This window comes from Linepithema humile, chromosome 2 (assembly GCF_040581485.1).
Source record: "Linepithema humile isolate Giens D197 chromosome 2, Lhum_UNIL_v1.0, whole genome shotgun sequence".
NCBI lineage: Eukaryota > Metazoa > Arthropoda > Insecta > Hymenoptera > Formicidae > Linepithema > Linepithema humile.
In genome coordinates, this window is record NC_090129.1 from 3,436,709 (window position 1) to 3,455,090 (window position 18,382).

An 18,382-nucleotide genomic window follows, 5' to 3' on the forward strand; every position below is an offset into this window, starting at 1 on the left:
TGATCGTACTCGTTAATTAAAATTGAAAATAGCCTCTTTGTCAATTTGTTTAAAAAGTAATTACGTGCACGGTTTATAACATGTAAAAAATAAATGTCCACAAAAGAAATTTATACAATTATTTCTTCAATTTAATCTATATCAATCTAATATCGAACATCGCGTGATTCGATAACGCAGATGCGTTTTAATCGTTTATCATTATTCCGCAAACGCGAGATACAACGAGAGTGCTCACTCCACCGTGTAATTTCCATTTGTTAGTGCTCGCAACTTCCACGCGGTTGAACATTCGCAAATAAACCACCACGTTGTTTCCAAACGATTTCCAGCGCAGTTACCTCACTAAATAATTGCCGGTTGTCCAACAATAAATTTTAACAAAGTCAATGCGTCGACGGATCAAAGTTCATAGGATACGATTATTTGTGCTTATTCTCAGTGTCGATTATCTCATAATTAATTGTACTGTGTGCGTTTTATTATATTAAAAAAGCTATCTGCAATCGCGGTAAAAAACTGCAAGCGTTACTATATGAGCAACGAGAGTAAAGAGAGAACTGCTATGCAGAAAGCTGCGTTATCGATACAAGGGAAAGCATTTATCGACAATGCAACCGTATGCAACCGTCGGTCGAGTCGTGTAACGTTTTTGGAACACCAGATGGCGTTGAGTGTCGACTCGTTCACCGTCGCCATCTCATGCGAGCATCAAAAGTAATTCCGAGCAAGTGATCGAAGTCGGGAAAATATCTCAAAATTACACCAAACAAATTCGAATAGACATAATCACCTTACAGTTACAACGTTATTCCCAATAATCGATTATTATCAATAAAGTCGCATCTCATTCATATTATTCTTTAGATGTCAAGTAAATAAACCTTTGAATAAAACAATTTAACTATTTGCACTTTTTTTTATGCTATGTCATTGTAAAATGGCATTCAATATGTATTGTTCAAATCGACAATAATCGATTTCTAAATCAGAATAATTAATTGCGATAACAAAATACCAAATGCATATTGGTTTTAAATAGTATTAGAAATCGATAATTAATAACAATCAAATATTAATAAATAAAAACAAATTTACAAGCTAACCTTTCATGGTAGTGTATTAATTCATTGTTAATACGGCCATAATTGCGATTAATTAGTGCATCATTATCATGCACAATTCTCATTATTGTAAAATATGGAATCATTTGTTTTGAAAATAGCTAAATTCTAATATGCTACACATAAATATCTCGTTGAGAGATACAATTCAATATGTCTAAAAATATTAATATAAATTGATCGTCAAAGGATTCTTACAGAAAACGATGTTTTCGCTCGATATTATTCTATGACAATCGTCCGTGATTTTGCGCACAAAGTTAATATTTGCACGAACGCCATAACATGGCGGTGCTCGAAATCGTCGATGCAAAAAATACATCGTCGACGAAAACGCGAAACAGGCTATATTTCGGCTGTACATACCCAAATTTCATAATCCAATTGCTCCCATTCGTAATTCAATGTGTAATTCATTTTGACATTACGCAGACGAAGCCTCCTAAACTTCTCATCGAGCGCAATTAGGTTCAGCAAACCGAAGCTGCGACGTGATCTCCGCATGTTGCAATGAACGAGTGAAAAGTAACGCAAATTCAAAATAATATTCGCGCGAACTCGAAACATCCCGATCGGGAGTGCCATCTGAAGTGAACGCGGGAAACTTTGATCACACGGTCGGTACATAGTCTATAGAGAGATATTTGTTAGTAAAAATATATATAAATTTTAATATTTTTTTTAATCTCATCAATTAACTTAACTTAACACAGTACTTTTAATTGCAACAGGAAAAAGCATAAATATGATACATGAGAAAATGTATATTTAAATAAAAATAAATTGATTGTGAGAAATATTTCAAATAAGAAAAATTAATCTTAATTAATATATCTAAGCAATTAATAAAAAACAAATTTATCTCAATTAAAGCTTCAATTTTAAAAATACAGGAAAAAGCGCACGTCTATTATAAGTCGTCTGTACGAAGATAAAACAGTAATTTATATAGTTCGCAGTAAAACATAGATTATTGATCTTTGCATCCTAGCATTTTGTGCTCATTGTTAGCACATTCTTCTCTTCTTCTCGTTCAAATTTATTCAATTAAATGAGAAAAACACACATCGTTGGTTTGTATAAATTAACACGGAAGATATAGGAGGGTCCCTAAATAATTCTAAATGGATCTTTATCCTCTCACATCTATGTAACGTAGCACAATATACCTTAATTGCATTTCCGATAATACCATTAATATCGTCACTAAGTTTCCTAATTACATTCTTAATTATATTTGACCAATATACACCTGTGTTTTCGGTAATGAAACTTGTAGCGCACAAAATATTAATTTTATTTACTAATTGTGAGCCTTGAATGTTTATATAACGTGATATTATAATGAGACAAGCCTTTTACGATGCGTAAGCTGCAATTATGATGTCTAATAAAAATCGTATTAGAATAAAAAAGAGGCAATTTTTCGTATAAAAATAAATAAAATGTGACTAAAACGTAGAATAAAGTTAGAATAATTTTTTTTCTAACAAAGTTTACTAAACATCCATTAATTAAACTATTTGCCACGCAACGGCGGTATAAATTTGTAACCTGAATTTTATACAAAAGTAGTACTTATTTTCTTTTTCAATTTATAATATTTTTTATTCATAGCATATTTAAATTATACATTAATATTACCCGCATCTCTTATTCAACGATTAAATTGTAAAAATCGCCACGCTCCTCGTTACTTTTCAAAGAAAATTCGTGACCTACAAATTATTTATTCCGTTTATTCGAATCCGTAATTTCGTTATATATTAATCGCGTTATATATTAATCGCGTTGGACTTTTTGGCTTCAATTATAAACAGAATGCGGAAATAATCGGACAATCCATACTCTTTAGCCAATAACGAGGACCACTCATTTCCACTCAGTTTTTCTATCCGTCCGTTATTAATTCAGTCGGTTGCGCCGGTAAAGCAAATACTTTCGAATTATTCATAATCCCGGGAGCATCCACGAGAAGCGTAATGGATCTCGGTGAATAAAAGCTCTTACGGTCTCGTTGACTCACCATCGGAACACCTGCGAGTGCTTGCTGCAAATTAAAATCATGCGAAGAAAACCGGGAATCATCGCCAACGTGCAAATGCAACCTCGGAATTCTTCCATTCCGGAGATTTCCAGAATTTTCGTAACATACGAGGGACATGCTTGGGTATGCACATTACGCGTTTCATGAATCAAGCGGTATGTACTTACACTCGTGCAATTTTTAACAAATATTTGCTTATTTGCAAGCTAAATGTAACAATTACTTTATTACAATTTCGTTTTATATTAAAGATGAATATAACCAAATTATTCATAAAATGTATACGTTTTGTATTCCAGTTGAAGTAATGAAGGAATAGAAAAAAATATAAATTTGTTTTACAAATAATTGCATTGTTGTTAAAACTGTCAAGAATGTAAATAATCTTTAAAATCACAAGAAATAAAAATTGTACAAATTATTAAATATGTTGAGGATATTAGCAATATTATTGAATTTATTTCTAAATTATGTAAATATTTTATAATATAATTAAAATTAATATATATATATAGATATTTCAATTTTCTAGAGAATAGCATTATTCTTTTTATAAATATAATGTTAACTTAATTAACAAATATACATTAATTATTCTTGCGTATATAACGTGTGAATGCGTCGGTATGCGTACATATCGCTTTGTGTGGAAATTTCAATTTTCGTATATGAAAAGGAAGCCGCTGCGACGCAGCAGCGACAGATATAGAGAAGAGAGACCTATTACGCGCTTCCTGTAACTGACGTTCCGTCTCCTTTCGCCAAAGGGCTAATTTGCAAGGTAAGGGATTTAATTAGCAAGCGCGCAAAGGCAAGCGACCGCACGCTATCATGTAATATGGCTCTTTTTAATCGCCTCTTTAATCTAGTTTGTGTTTAACTTAGATTTTGCGTTTGTCGTCTTAAAAAAAAATAAACTCTAAATTTTTGATTAAAAAAGAAATAAAAATTTACCTTGATAAATATGAAAAAGAGATTTATTACACGCTTCTTTGTAACTGATGTTCCGCCTTTTCTCGCCAAAAAGCTAATTTACGAGGCAAAAGATTTAATTAGCGACCAATTAGCACTCTAATACCATGCAATATAACTCCTTTTACTCACTTGCTTAAAGCTAGCGAGCACTTGATTAGATATTCTCTCGTGCGCTATTTGAAAGGCTTTGTTATTTTCGATTTAAAACCGATTTTAACTGAATTTGCAAAACGAAAAGCATAAATTCTGCCGCGTTTGCATCATGCAACATAATATGTTTACATTTTCTAGAGTCATAATTATACGTTTCAATACCTTTTTGAGGTTTTCTCGTATAATTCACACCGATGATACTGTTATGTAATAATTCTACGAAGATTGATTTTGTCGTTCATAAAGTAACAATTACCGTAACAATTGCGGCTTTACCGCATAGGCAATGTAATCACGTAACGAAGCGCAATACGAATGTAATCATAACTACAGCGATATCAGATGAAATGACGGTAATAGCGTTGCTCAAACAACAATGAAAATGGCAATAGCATAATAACAAAGAGTATTACAAAAGAAACAATATATGCGTATATGCGTTGCAGGAAACGTTTCAATTGCAAAACGAATAATAATCTCATGGCAATAAAAAAAATTATTATCGCGTAAGATAGCAAAAAAAAAAAATATCTCTCACCAAATATCAATCTATTCTTTTAATTACTCGTCACGCACAGTTATTTATCACGGGAATAAAATAATCCGCATCAATTAAACGTAACAGCAGAATATTTTCGTCGTGCAAATTCGCACTTTTCAAAACGTATTCGTTCAAGCGCGTATTTTCCGCCCTTATCTCCACCCTTTTCGCCTAATATCCGTATATGTGCACCGGCAAGATTATTAAAACATTTCCCGTTGATAATCCGTTTCGCATCCTCGGCGTGCGCGCGTGGGATTTTCGCCGAGCACTCCTCGCATCAGCTCGCGACGGCTTTTCGCGCGCGCGGCTCTGTCCTCCTTTCTCCGTCCTCCTCGTCCACACACACACACACACACACACACGCGCGCGCGCGCGCGCGCGTGCACACACTTCGACCTGTAGCCTCGTTCTTTTTGCTTCTTCTCTCACGTCCCCGGGAATACCCCGGATATCCTCGATTCTAATTCAATCGCACGATTTTCTCCCAGGAAATCCCGCCCTTCGAAATGGCTTTGCCCAATACCACCTCCTCACCTACGATCTCGCGAATTTCTCTCGTACCTGCCCTCTCATGCTGCCGGTGCGTTTTCAATTCCGACCTCAGGGCCGTATCCGCCGGTCTGCCGGCGGACGATAAGATTTAGAGCGTCCCGACGAGAAAGGAAGCGACCTACGATGGGACGGCGATGGGGTGAGTTTCCTCCGGTTTCGCGGAATTTTAGAAATTCGTATAAGATGAGATATAAAAGAGCCGCGAGCGGAGGCATAAACTTAACGCAACGCGGTCGCCGGAGCTGTCGGAAGAAGGAAAATTTATTTTCCCCCTCGTCCGCGCAATTATTTTCGCACCACCGTATTATCTTTGCTTCGTTACAGCGATATCGCCTATTATACGTACAGCACGCTATTTGATATAAATCTTATTTTCAAGAATTTCTCGTATTACCGGGATTGTAAATATAATTATCCGGTGCCGGATTGCGCAGCAATTGTGAAGTAAAAATTGTTTATCTGTAATACGGCACGTTTCCTTCGTAAAAAGTGTCAACTTTTTCAATCCGACTCGCGTTAAAAATCGCGAGAATCCACCAGGATCCCACGTCTCATCCGCGAGATTGTAAAATACTCACGTTTGCACTGCTATATAGCTTTGAAAGTTATTTCCATGAGTGGCTACTTCGTATACATTCCCTACGTCTCTGTTACGTAACTGCACGAGATTTAAAGCAGAATCTCTCACTGATCTTTTTTTCGCAGTAATTCTACATCACGTACTCGTATTAGTAGATTTCATTTAATAATCAGACAAATATAAATTCCAGTGAATTTTACAGAAACAATTGTCTTCGAATTTACCAGAAAAGTCTAATAAATCCCAATGTATTCGGCAAATATATATTTTTCCTAATTTCATGCGACTTTTACAAGAAATTACGATGTACGAAATTAGTGTCGCAATTAGTGTCGTACCCTTTTCCGCTCGAAACAGGAAGAAAGAGTGGCTTTTGCCACGTGGTATTACTGAAACTTTTAACGTCCTTTTCTTTATTTTGCAAAGTTTGTGTCCCCGCTAGGTAAAGAAGTACAATAAAACTAAAATAACCTCAGCGACAACTTGCCGTTCCACCTGACAAAGCTTCGTTTCAAAATACTCGCTTAATTTTCTACTCCAAATTCAACGCGAGAATAAAAATTCTCTTGTACAAAAGTACCGATTAATTAATAAAATCTTTATGATGAGGTCGAGAAAGTGCGCGAAGCTTTTCTCTCGTCTTCTTTCGACCACGTCAATTTTCGTTGCCCATACTTCATCGTTCTCGGTCCACTGAATCCGACATGTTAATCGATATTAAGTCCTTTTAACGTAAAGTGCAATTAATTATAGATTTCGGATGAAGAATTTTTGTTCAGAACCAATTTCTACAATATATAAAGCAAGAAAAATTATAAAATAATAAAAATCAACAATATTGTTAAAACCATAATAATATTATCGCTTTAGCGCTGGAAAATGGTTTTAAATTTATCGAAAAAGTATAAAAACGTACTCATTTTCCCGATAGTCGATCTTTAATCGGATAAAAAAGATTTACTTTCTTTCGCGCGACTTTGCATACGGCGCACTTTGAAAAACTTCGTTTTCGCCGCTCGCTCACGCCACGTCCGGAGAAAAATCGTCGACCTCTAATACATCTCAGCGTGCACCCGGATGTTACTGTCAGGTTTAAGGTCAAGCAAAGAACGCCATTTTCCGACAGTGGCCCTGGCGACGGACGTAAGAGGATTAAGCCAGTTTTCTTCCCGCCGGATTTGGCGCGGCCGTACCAGCTGCTGCTGTCGGCCGCTTCCCCGTTTGTTCCGTTTCCTTTTACGACGCGTGATCGTTGATGCAATTAGCGCGGATTTTCATCCTTCGACCACCTGCCGTTGCCACGGGCGCTCGCGACTTCTCTCGTTTAAGGTCTTTGAGGCCGATCGATATATCGTTTTCCATATATAAGTTTCCTGAGAGCGCTCTTGGTTTCAGATGTTTAATAGACCATTAGCGGTTTTTACATTTGACTCTTGTTTTTCTCATGAATACAGCGTAATACCGCGGCGAATGTTTTAAAAGCGAAAAAATACGTTCGTAGGATGTAACCATTATCAAGTAATTTTTTGCCGCGCTACAATTACATACATTTTCACGATGGAAAAATAGCCCTTTATTCAACTGTTATTTTTAACAATATAAATCCGATATTTTTCTGATTAATATATATTTGTATAAAAACTGAAGTCTGTATATAGCGTGACCTAAATTCGTCAACTTCATATTGCATCGTAATCCTTTGATCAATTCAAAGGCAACATCCCCTAACTCTAACATAGACGGTTCTCGAGTTATAGACGGTTGAAAAAGGAAGAGTTGTCAACACTCTAATTAGCGTTAATTGCCAAAAGTCAAGGATTGCTTTGGCTAATTATTAAATGATAAAAGCTTACTGTCTCTTGACACGATACAAAAGAATATATTGCGCGTTAAATCTCAGACTTCGACCTTGCATCACGTTTGAGGTCTAATTGAATATTTATGAGCTGTGTATCCGATCGACTTTTTCTACGTGTCCAATCTTATGGTCCATCGCATTAAATAGACCTTTTCTTATTTTACTCCAAGCAAAGAGGATGGCATCAGATTAAAGTTTTCGTCGCACGGTCCACGGAGAAATCGATACAGCAACTTTGTAACGAGAAAGCGTTCTCTAAACTCATCCCGGGATCAAGTTGGATTAAATGCACGGAAGATTAAAAATTATTCAAGTACCGGATTACGTCGACGTCGGGAGAAAATCATTTTGCGTCACCCGCGTCATCTCTTTAACATCATTAACGCATACAATAGTGCATATTGAACAGAATATTGAACTGCATCGATTTTTATACGTCGGTCTTGCAAAAGATTTAATAATATTAAAATTGTAAGTCCACTAAGATAAAAACATTATCTTCCATAATAAAACTCATAATAAAATTCTTCAGAATTCTTCATTAAATTGAAAAATGTGGTATTAATTTATTAATTATTAATAAATATTTTGAAAAATTATTTCATGTATTTGCAGCACAATTAATATCCAATTTCAAAAGTAGGTCATATTCAATAATATGTTCAATAATATGTTCAATAATTATTTTCAATATTCTGTTCCAATATTTTCTAATATTATTAATAATAAAATAGTATAATACATTTATTCATTACTCACAATATGTGCTATTCGGTGTGGCGTTTTGGAGCGATAATTCGACCTGCAACAACAAAAAGAAAATAAAATTAAATATAATTTTATATACATATGTATCTTATATTATACATATAAAAATAATTATTATTTATTAAATATTTAATTATTAAATTCGGTTTTAAAATCATTTACAAGTACTTAATTAAGAACTTATAAATTTCAGAATATTGTTTCTTTTCTGATAAAATAATTGCAAAGAACAATATGAAAAGTAAGAACAAAGTTTACTTAAAATTGGCTTCGGATATTGTATTACACATTCTTGAAGCCCGAGATTCAATTTAATCTGCATAACTGAAATGTCCGACTTCGTAGTGGTTTCTGAAGCGATAGCGTCGCATGAGCTACCCGTGGAGAATTTAGATTAAATTCGGAGAACGCATGAGCGAGTTTCGCTTATAGTTTTATCAGGCACGAGCTAGTATTGTCAAGAAAAAAATGCGTCGCCTGCATCTCTTTGGCGAATGACCGATTGACCGACCGATCAAAGATTCTCAATGCTGCTCGCGTGTGAGGTGCAATAAAGCGTTCAAAGCCCGATGATTTCACGGCGCGCATCTGCAGGAGAGCGGGCTTAGAATGTAAATCGCGAACGAGTGAATCAGCCTGAAAATTGCATAAGAATTTTATTGCCCTCCCCGATGTCCTCCTTTGTCGCAGTCTCGTTTGACTCCCCCATCACTGTGCCGGCGTCGCGGACGCTGTGAAACTGCGTTCGCGCGCGTGAGAGAAAGCAATTAAAACGGCGCTTTATCCCGTCGCCTTGAACGCCGCAACGGCGAGAATGCAGTTTTCGCCGCAGCTGCGAATCGACGCGGAAACGCAGTTAGCGGCGTCGTACGTGCCGCGCAAAATTTTCGCGCGAAATCGTTCGGTTTGCGTCTGCGCGAATTAATTGCGAGCTCTCTGTACGTACAGTCGACGACGACGAAAATAACCGACGGCTGCCAGACCGGTGGAAAATGTTGCGGGTTGTGTTTACGTTAACAAAGCGCGCGCGCGCGCCCGCATGGAAATCACGATTATTATTTCCTAAGCACGCTGCGTTTCCGCGCCGAATATTTGCCGCGGTAAACGCCATTTCTACACGAGGCGAAACAACGACGTGCTTTTGCTCTCTCGATTCTCGTGTTCATTACGCGCGTTTATATAACGTAATTACACGTAGTTCTGTACAGCATTCTGCACAGCGAAATAGAAGTGTGAATTATGCTGTACGTCTTGTGAATTTTTTAATATCGTTATATACCTAATACATTTGTAATTTGATGTAAGAGCGAAGTATGTCAGTTTAGGATCGATGTGAGATGTGCTGCATAATGAACTGCAGCAAATGCGATCTTTTATAGGGGAATTTCAAACTTTCCAAGTAAGAAAATCAAGTATGACTTGTTTTCAACTGCTTTATTTTCAGCCGTGAAACTAACTTTTGTGAAGAATCGTGCCCGTTGAAGTTTATCGTAAAAGATTACAAAAATTTTGTTTTGATTAAAAAGTGCCATTAGCCGTTCTTGCATTAAACCATAGATATAGGGGAAGGTGGGGTAAGACGGACCGCGGGGTAAAATGATCCATTTGCTAAATTTTATTAGTAAGTATCTGTTGGATAAACATAAAATTAATTTCCTTTTTGATGCTTTTGAACTGTTTAAAAATTACGTCATTATATCATAAGACTATCGTGAGTTATTTATAAAGAAACGTCAAATTCTTGCAAATAGATCTCGTGATCTAGTTTCTTAGTATTACATTTTAAGTAACTAAGATTGCAAAACTTAATATTTTTAAATTTTTCTACAAGTTCCATATTTCTGGTTATTTGGAGAAGTAATATTTCATCAGTTACATTTGAAAAATAATTTTGATACAGGTAAATAAAAATAAGATAATATTAATGTTGTTATGTGGAGTAAAACGGACCAATTTATATATTTGTTCTACTTATATTTTCTACTTATACTTTCTACTTATAGTTTTCTGCTTATATATTTGCTCTGATTTGAGAATTATTTTACATCTCATTTTCTTTTTTAACAATTTTTTGTTTTTTAACCATTTTTCTAGTTGCTAAAGATGCCTAGAAATTATAAAACAAAATCGAATCGATGTAAATAAAATGAGGAAAATTTATACGAAACCTTAAAAGTCATGTTAGAAGAAAACATTGGTAAACGAGAAACTGCAAGAAGATAAAATGAGTAATGTTAAATTAATTTCTATTCTTATTCAAAAATATTTAATAAATAATATATAGTTTTGATTTTGAGTTGATCAGTTAAATTATTTCTTGGTCCATATTATCTCGGCTTGGTCCATTTTACCCCATGAAAAAATTAAGTTTTTTAAAATCTTAATAATAATTCAAACTTTTGCAAGTTTTGAAAATTTAACATTATGATCTTATAATAAACATTCTACTGTTTCTTCATACAAAATTTCAGTTATTTTTTGTCATTAATATAAAAAATATGGCCATTTTCGCTTAGGGGGTCCGTCTTACTTCACCTTCCCCTACATACAATATTGCCTCTACTGCTTTCGATAGTAATAAAATATTATCTTATAAAACAACAAGATATATATATACGCCATAAAAAAATTAGACCACTGTCGCATACTATATCGCAAAAAAAAAACACTATCGATTTAGTCTGTCGCTTTTTTTAGGCCCTTGCAAGACTCCCTCGCACATTCGATTCCGTATAGTCCGCCGCGAATTCCATGATTGGAGGCCTAAGTCAATAGACGAAAGAACGGGGAATCAGATCAATCAATCGTCTAGCGTTAGACGGATAGCACCATAAATTCTATCTCCCGAATTTCGCCAGGTCCCTGCGCATATACATACGTGTACACGTGTGCGAGCAACCGGGCGCAACTATGAGCGAAACTGCAACTGCAAACCGACTGTAATTGGAAGGGCCGTAGGGCGCGTGCTATGTATCCATCGCGTATATGGAAGTTGCGCGCAAGAGCGCCGTGATCGAAATCGAAAACCTCGGGGCGCGTTCCGCCAGCGTTTTCGGCTTGCGAATTAGACGCGTCGACACGTGTACTGTAATCGAATCGCTTCATACCGCGCGCGCATTTCGGTCGGCGCCGCTCGCACACACACACACACACACACACACAGCTGCATCCGAAACTTTTAATCGCGCGCAAATCGGCTCCCATAAATCGGCGCCATCATCGCGCATCGCGAACATATTCGAGTATTCTTGTCTGCGCGATTGCGATGAGTATGATCGCACGATTGAAACGTACTAACAATACCGTGTAATAGCATTAGCCAGTCCACGTTTGTAATTTTGCTTGCAATATTGCAGCGCGACAGACTTTATCAATCGTAAATTGTGTAAACTGCATAATTTTACGTTTAGGCATCGCATTTGTGGTGGTATATGCATAATTTTGAACACGGATAATTTAAATCTTGTGATATTTGCAAGTTAATTTGCTGTGACTATACCGTGATTAACGGCATTAGTCGCATATATAAATGAGTAATACGACGTGGGCATTCAGCAATCATGTAGCCACGTTTCTACAATGCTGAAAATTGAAAGCATAATTGCACGATTAAAATAATTTACTGCGTATAATTATATTATAATATAATTTAATGACTAACACCAACGTTCATAATTATGCCAAAAGTTTTAACCAAATGCAGAAAAGACATCACGAGCAACGGTGCGACGGCAACTTTATCCAGCTAGCAACTGTAATTTGCATTATTCCAAATAAATAATGCAAATCAACTTTAATTTAATATTTTATTCACAATTAAAAATTAATATTCGTACCGTCATATTATATTTTATAATTATATCAAATCATCCGTCACTTTCGATAATTGACTTTATAGTGACTTCCGGCAAGCATTAATAATGCGATCTTCGCGGAATATTATTTTTATCACCATCGCAAATTTTCTTGTTTTTATCAATGCTGCGATTTAAAGATTTATTCCAATACATTTGAGAGCTTTGAAATGCTTTAATAGATCTATAGTGATAAAATTCGCCAATTGAAATAGTTTCGAAAAATTTACAGACATGTTACGCTTTTATAAAGCGCGTTAATCTGAAACACTGCACAATGGTTTCCGTATTTGTCCACGAACGCTCACCGTGACGGTAATCGTAAAAACGTCGTTTCCCCAAATGTAATCCACTCTGCCAATTTGGAAAGAGACTATCAGGCTTCGATCCTCGCACGAATTCACGAACAGCGACTTTATCTCGCATTCAACCCTTTACGATGTAGGTCAAACGTAATTCGTTCCGTTTAAATTTGATCGCGATGCATCAATGTTTAATTTCTTCCAACTATTTATAATGAATGAAATACGGTTTTAAAATATTGCTCAAAAAATTAAATATTGTAAAAACTTAAAATGTCTATAGTATGTTTGTTGTGCTCTCTCCCGTCAGAGGAAAAGAAAACATTCAATTTAAGAAACTTTTGTTTATCAAATCACGTTACGTGAAATTTTTGCTAACGACTTTACGGGGAGTTCGCAGATTTCATTTCCGAGTGTGCTGTAATCCTAGAAACTTTTCGAATTAAATTTCTAAATTACGCTTGATCTACCGAAGAGCTCTCACGGCCCACGCTTAACTCCCCTCCCTTTATTTTTCAAGCAGGCGAGAAAGTCCAGAGAGTTTGACGAGCGTTTACCGAGTTTCGTTCGGGAATTCTCCGCGCAACTCCCGGAAATTCCGGTCGAGTCCTATGGTGGAAATAATGAATCGCTTCGCACTACGATGATAAATGCGGCCTTGATAAATCGCAACATCCGCCTCTAAATTTGTAGTATGATTTAATGAAAATGTGCTCGAACTAAAGTTTTCCACCTCGCCAGTTATCAGGATTAATGAACTCAACTTGAAAGTACCGTATAAATAAGAGAGATTCTTTGCAATTTCATTATAACTTGCTCAGCTGAAGATATCCAAAACTTTTCGTCGTGAAAATTAATACTTTTTTTTATTTTTCAACAAATAAACATGGTAGATACTTGTACACTTTGCCTCAACTACAGATTTCCCCGGACGAAACTTTAACAGAATATTATAATTTTACATAGTTCTTGTTCACTTGTTAAATATTTTCAAAATCTAATTATAGCATAATTCAGTAAAATCAAATAAATACATACAAATATTATACAAACTTGTTCACAATTTTAGGATTTGTTAAAGATTTTAAAGAAGGTAAAGCCATTTTAAAATTCTAAAACTCGAAAAAATTTATATTGAAAAATGTGTAAAAATTTAGTCACGCTTTCAAAGAAGCATATCGTAGACATATATTATTTCTTCTACATTCTGAGTCTGATCTTACGGTGATATCACGTTGGAGCTTCGTCGAACAAACTCGTGGAAATTTAGTGCATCAGCCTAGAGAACCGAATAGGTCAACATGGTGTCGAGAACGGTTGAAAAATTCGAATAAGGAGAGGAGTAAAATCCGAAAGGCATACTGGTAGTAGCGGATCGAGCAAGGCAATGTGGTTTGGAAAGAAAAAGAAAGAGAAAGAGAGAGAGAGAAAGGCCAGATGAAAAGCGCTGACCGAATCGAGGTCAGCCGAATAATATATCATTCGACAAAGTTCTTTTCAGGTTGGAATGCCATAAACCCTCTCGTATCCTTTTTATATAATCGTAAAAATATTCATCCTCGCGTTTGCGAGAGCACAAGACAGAAAGCTGCATAACTCGAAGCAAAATGTACATAAAATTTGCTCGGAAAAGTAATTTTAATATATATTGTGATCTGTTTGCACGATCATTTTTTAGAGAAAAAATATTTTTATACGCATGTTGATCGATTTATGAAGTTTCGACTTGCGCTCGGAGCACTCGCCATTTTCTCACCGTCGCGTTTCCCAATTTCAGCTTAACGCATGCAATCCTTCGCACATCGCCTCCCGGCGATCCATTGCTCTGCGCACAGTAGTAAGTACACATGGCTGCGATATATAGTGACTGCCTCGAAATTCCGGGCACACGCGTCCAATATTTCCGCCGGCATCACGTTTCCGCCGTATTTCTGTATCGCTTACAAGGTGCCTTTCATCTTATCGAATTCCCAGTGCCGCTCGTGAGAAGGGGGGGCTTGCGCGCCGATAATAAAATCCGAAACTAATAATATCCGCGACGGGTCCACGTGCGCGACGCAAAAACTGCAGTACCGATCAGTGCACGAACGATCAGTTCGTTGCTGAATGCACGAACAATGCCGAAGCACATTTTCGCGTAACGCTGTTGTGTGTATCACAAAAAATGGAACAAAAAAAACTATAAATCAAGAATTGACAGTACATCCGGTATTCGAGGTAATATAAAACTTCCGAAGTTTCGTGTTGCTCTTTCGTTTCGTTAAAAATGTGACGTTTTATAGCCGTGCGAAATTTGTCTTCACGTCATTTTTGGTGTAATTAGTTTTCTTTATATTAATCAATTTTATTGTAAATAAATATAATTAATTAAATACTTGGGACTAGAATGTGTCCCAGAAATCGCGCAATATTTTTGCATATTTATTATTTAACTACGTTGAAAAGAATAACAACGATTTTAAATCGACACTTTAGAAATAAGATCAGATTTGTAATGATTAGAGATGCAAAAAATTTACTGTCCGATTGCAGAGAATTGGATTGGCAATAAAACTGGTAGAAATCCATAATAATTGCCATAACGGCGCAGCTCACTACGGTTACGACAGGAAGTTACATCCCTGAGATGCGCGCAGATAACCGTGTACGTGGTAATGGATACGCGAACTGCAGTTGTTCCGGGTAATGGTATCACGGATAAGCCTCGTAAAACGGTAATACGTTCGACAAGGAAGATAAAGTCCCGCTCGTCAAGAGCGAGAAGGAAATATTGAAGAATCTATCCTCATCGCATCAGTCAGTCGCATCACATGTTTTTATTTTTCTCTGGTCTAAATCTACAAATATGATATACAAATATAGAAGTTTGATTAGAGATTTATAAACTACGCACAAACGTTTGCCTAAAATTGATTCTGAGATTCTTGTTATAATTAAATCGCGCGATATTAAAAGACTGTAAACGCGCAAAATTAAATTTCCAGCAAAATTCATTGTAATACTTTGCGATGAAAAGAAAAGCATTTCTTGATCGAAACGAAAATATGATGGTAAGGTTTTCGAGTTACGTACTTTTAAACTGAGTAATTAAAAATCATTGAAAGATTAAAGCTGTAGAGCGTATTTATAATTTAGTCTACAATAGCGATACGATGTCGCAATATGATTTTTTTATTACCCTACAGAATCAAGGTACATTCTCGCACGTTGTTGCACGAAAAGGAAAATTTTTTTTACCGCCCGTGATATAGTCAAAGAAAAAGAATGATACGAGCGCGATGTCGGAGTGCATGAATGCTCTGTACACCGTAATGGAATATTCGTGCTACAATTGCCTCAGTTAATAACGCCGCGGACATGAAATAGTAGCGGTACACGTTCGATGTCATTTAAGATCAAACCGGCCACGTACCGCGAATGTAAAAGCACAATAAAAATTTCGTTTCACCATCAAAATCCATACTTCGAGCAAATAACAGAATCGGAAACGAAATATAGAGCAATAATAAATCTTAAAAGATTGCTCGTGATATAATATGATGGAACGAGGTGCGATTTTCAAGAGAGACGGATAAAAAGATAAAATGATGAAATTAAAATATATTCTCTCTATTTCTGTGAAATATCTGAAAAATTCAATTATTGTTGAATGACAGTAAGGTGTCTCCTAACACAATTACGAATATCTTCTCTTTATAATAGCTTGAATAAAATTGTAGAAAAGTAAGGAAAAAAATTATGATAGGAAAATCTCATCGACCGCGACAAAAGCTTCGCTGAAGAAAGCGCGAACACGGAGATCGAAAAATTCAACTTTCTTTCTGGGTCTATTTTATTCGAGCTTCGATCAAGGTTTGCGGCGGCGCGCCGCGGCGTCTCAATAGAACACTCGATCGACCGGAAGTGATAACAGAATGCACCTGTGCTTTCTCGTAATCGTTCAGAGAGGTTCATTGTTACTGCCGTGCTTCTTTCGAAAGATTGAAGAAGGAAGATATTGAGATTGGAGCAAGAATCGTCCGCGATCTCTACGATCGACCACAAAAAGAAGCGAATGCTGTCGGTGCGTTTTATCGAATCGTAAAGATAAACTGATCAAACTATTGTAAGAAAAATCACAATTGTAATTAGTGCCATATGTAATTTCGCTCATCCGTCACACATTGTATTAAAAAATATATTTATCTATATTTACAACAAATTTCGAGATAGAAATTTATAATTACAATATATAATATAAAAAAAATTAGAAAAATTAGAATATACACATACAAGATGCGTATTATTAATATATATTTTTTAAGTGTACTTTGGTTTTTTTAAAAATATTTTCAGTACTACGTAAAATTATAAATAGAAGTCTGTTGTGAATTATAGATTATATAAAGTCGCTCTAAAGTCTATTAAAGCTACAAAAATATGTAATTATTTGAAACTTTATAATGTGCATAAACAACTGCGTTTTATAATTTTAATAGATTTTATATTAAACTCCATTTTAATTTATTTTCTGACAAAAAATAAACGCTTCAGCAAAAAAAAATATATTTTACAAATATATGCATATTTTATAGAAAATAACAGATCTTAAGCTTTACACAGAAAAGATAAGCTATTTATTCAATAAAAGACTTTGCTGAAAGCATACATTTTACGTAGAGTAAATAGAACGAGAGCATAGAAAGTACCAATATATAGTCTCGCTGCATCAATTTTAAAAGCTAGACAAACATGACAGTGTAATCTTTCTCTCCGTTGTGTTCAAATATTAAAGGAATTACGGGAAGAACGATAGCCGGTAGAAGCCCGTCGCGAATATATCACCGTTTATTTATGTGTCAACGAGAAACGAAACAAATCGCACGAGAGCGACTTTATCTATGAAAAAAAAAGAAGGACGCAGATTCGACGAATCACGGCGAGATTCAAATGCGTGTATGCTTTACACAGACTGAAAAACCATCATGCGCATTCTGTCGATAAAATACACGGAAAATTTTCCCATCCTCGCTCGCTACTGCACTCCGAGTAACTCTCGGACGCCTCTTTTCGCGAAGGATCGAGTTAAGGTACTCCGATAAAGGATTATTTCTTTCTTCTGCCTTAACTCGCTCTTTCGAGAGTTCGTAAGGAAAAGACAGCCGCTTTCCGAGGCTCTCTTGTTGCCAAGAATTATTTACATAGCGAGGGTTGACTTCGTTATTGAATCGTTACTTTCGTCTTAATGGCCTGCTAAATGAATCGCGCCGAGTAAAGGGCGTAACGTTAAAACGAATCATTTCCATTTACATCGCCGCACCTGTGTGTGATTGATTTTAACAAATGGCGTTATTACGGATAAAAATCAAGCTGTTAAAATAACTGAACATTAATTGAACTGAACATTAATCTTTTTTTAAAGACCCGATTTTTAGCTTTCTTCGAATAGAATCAAATCTTACCTTTTTCAATAAAACATATCTATAAAGAGTAATTTTATTGACACATATAAAACTAATATTTTAAAAATAATTTTTATTTTTATCGCTGGACTGAAAAAAAATTGATTTTTCAGTTCAACATGAGTCCCATATTTTTCCTGCAATAAATTATATTTTTCTCACTCTTTCCTACAATAAATGCATA

The 18,382-nt window shown here is 35.6% G+C and overlaps 1 protein-coding gene across 6 annotated transcripts in view; it reads right to left on the reverse strand.

Moving 5' to 3' along the window:
* The window catches only part of Rbfox1 (RNA-binding Fox protein 1), a 289,153-nt gene that overhangs the window by 178,276 nt on the left and 92,495 nt on the right, over positions 1 to 18,382 (reverse strand). For all 6 annotated transcript variants that reach the window (XM_067350444.1, XM_067350445.1, XM_067350441.1 and 3 more), the window contains one exon: positions 8,593 to 8,635. The gene's annotated coding sequence lies outside the window, so the exon portion shown is untranslated. The remainder of the gene's footprint in view (positions 1 to 8,592; positions 8,636 to 18,382) is intronic.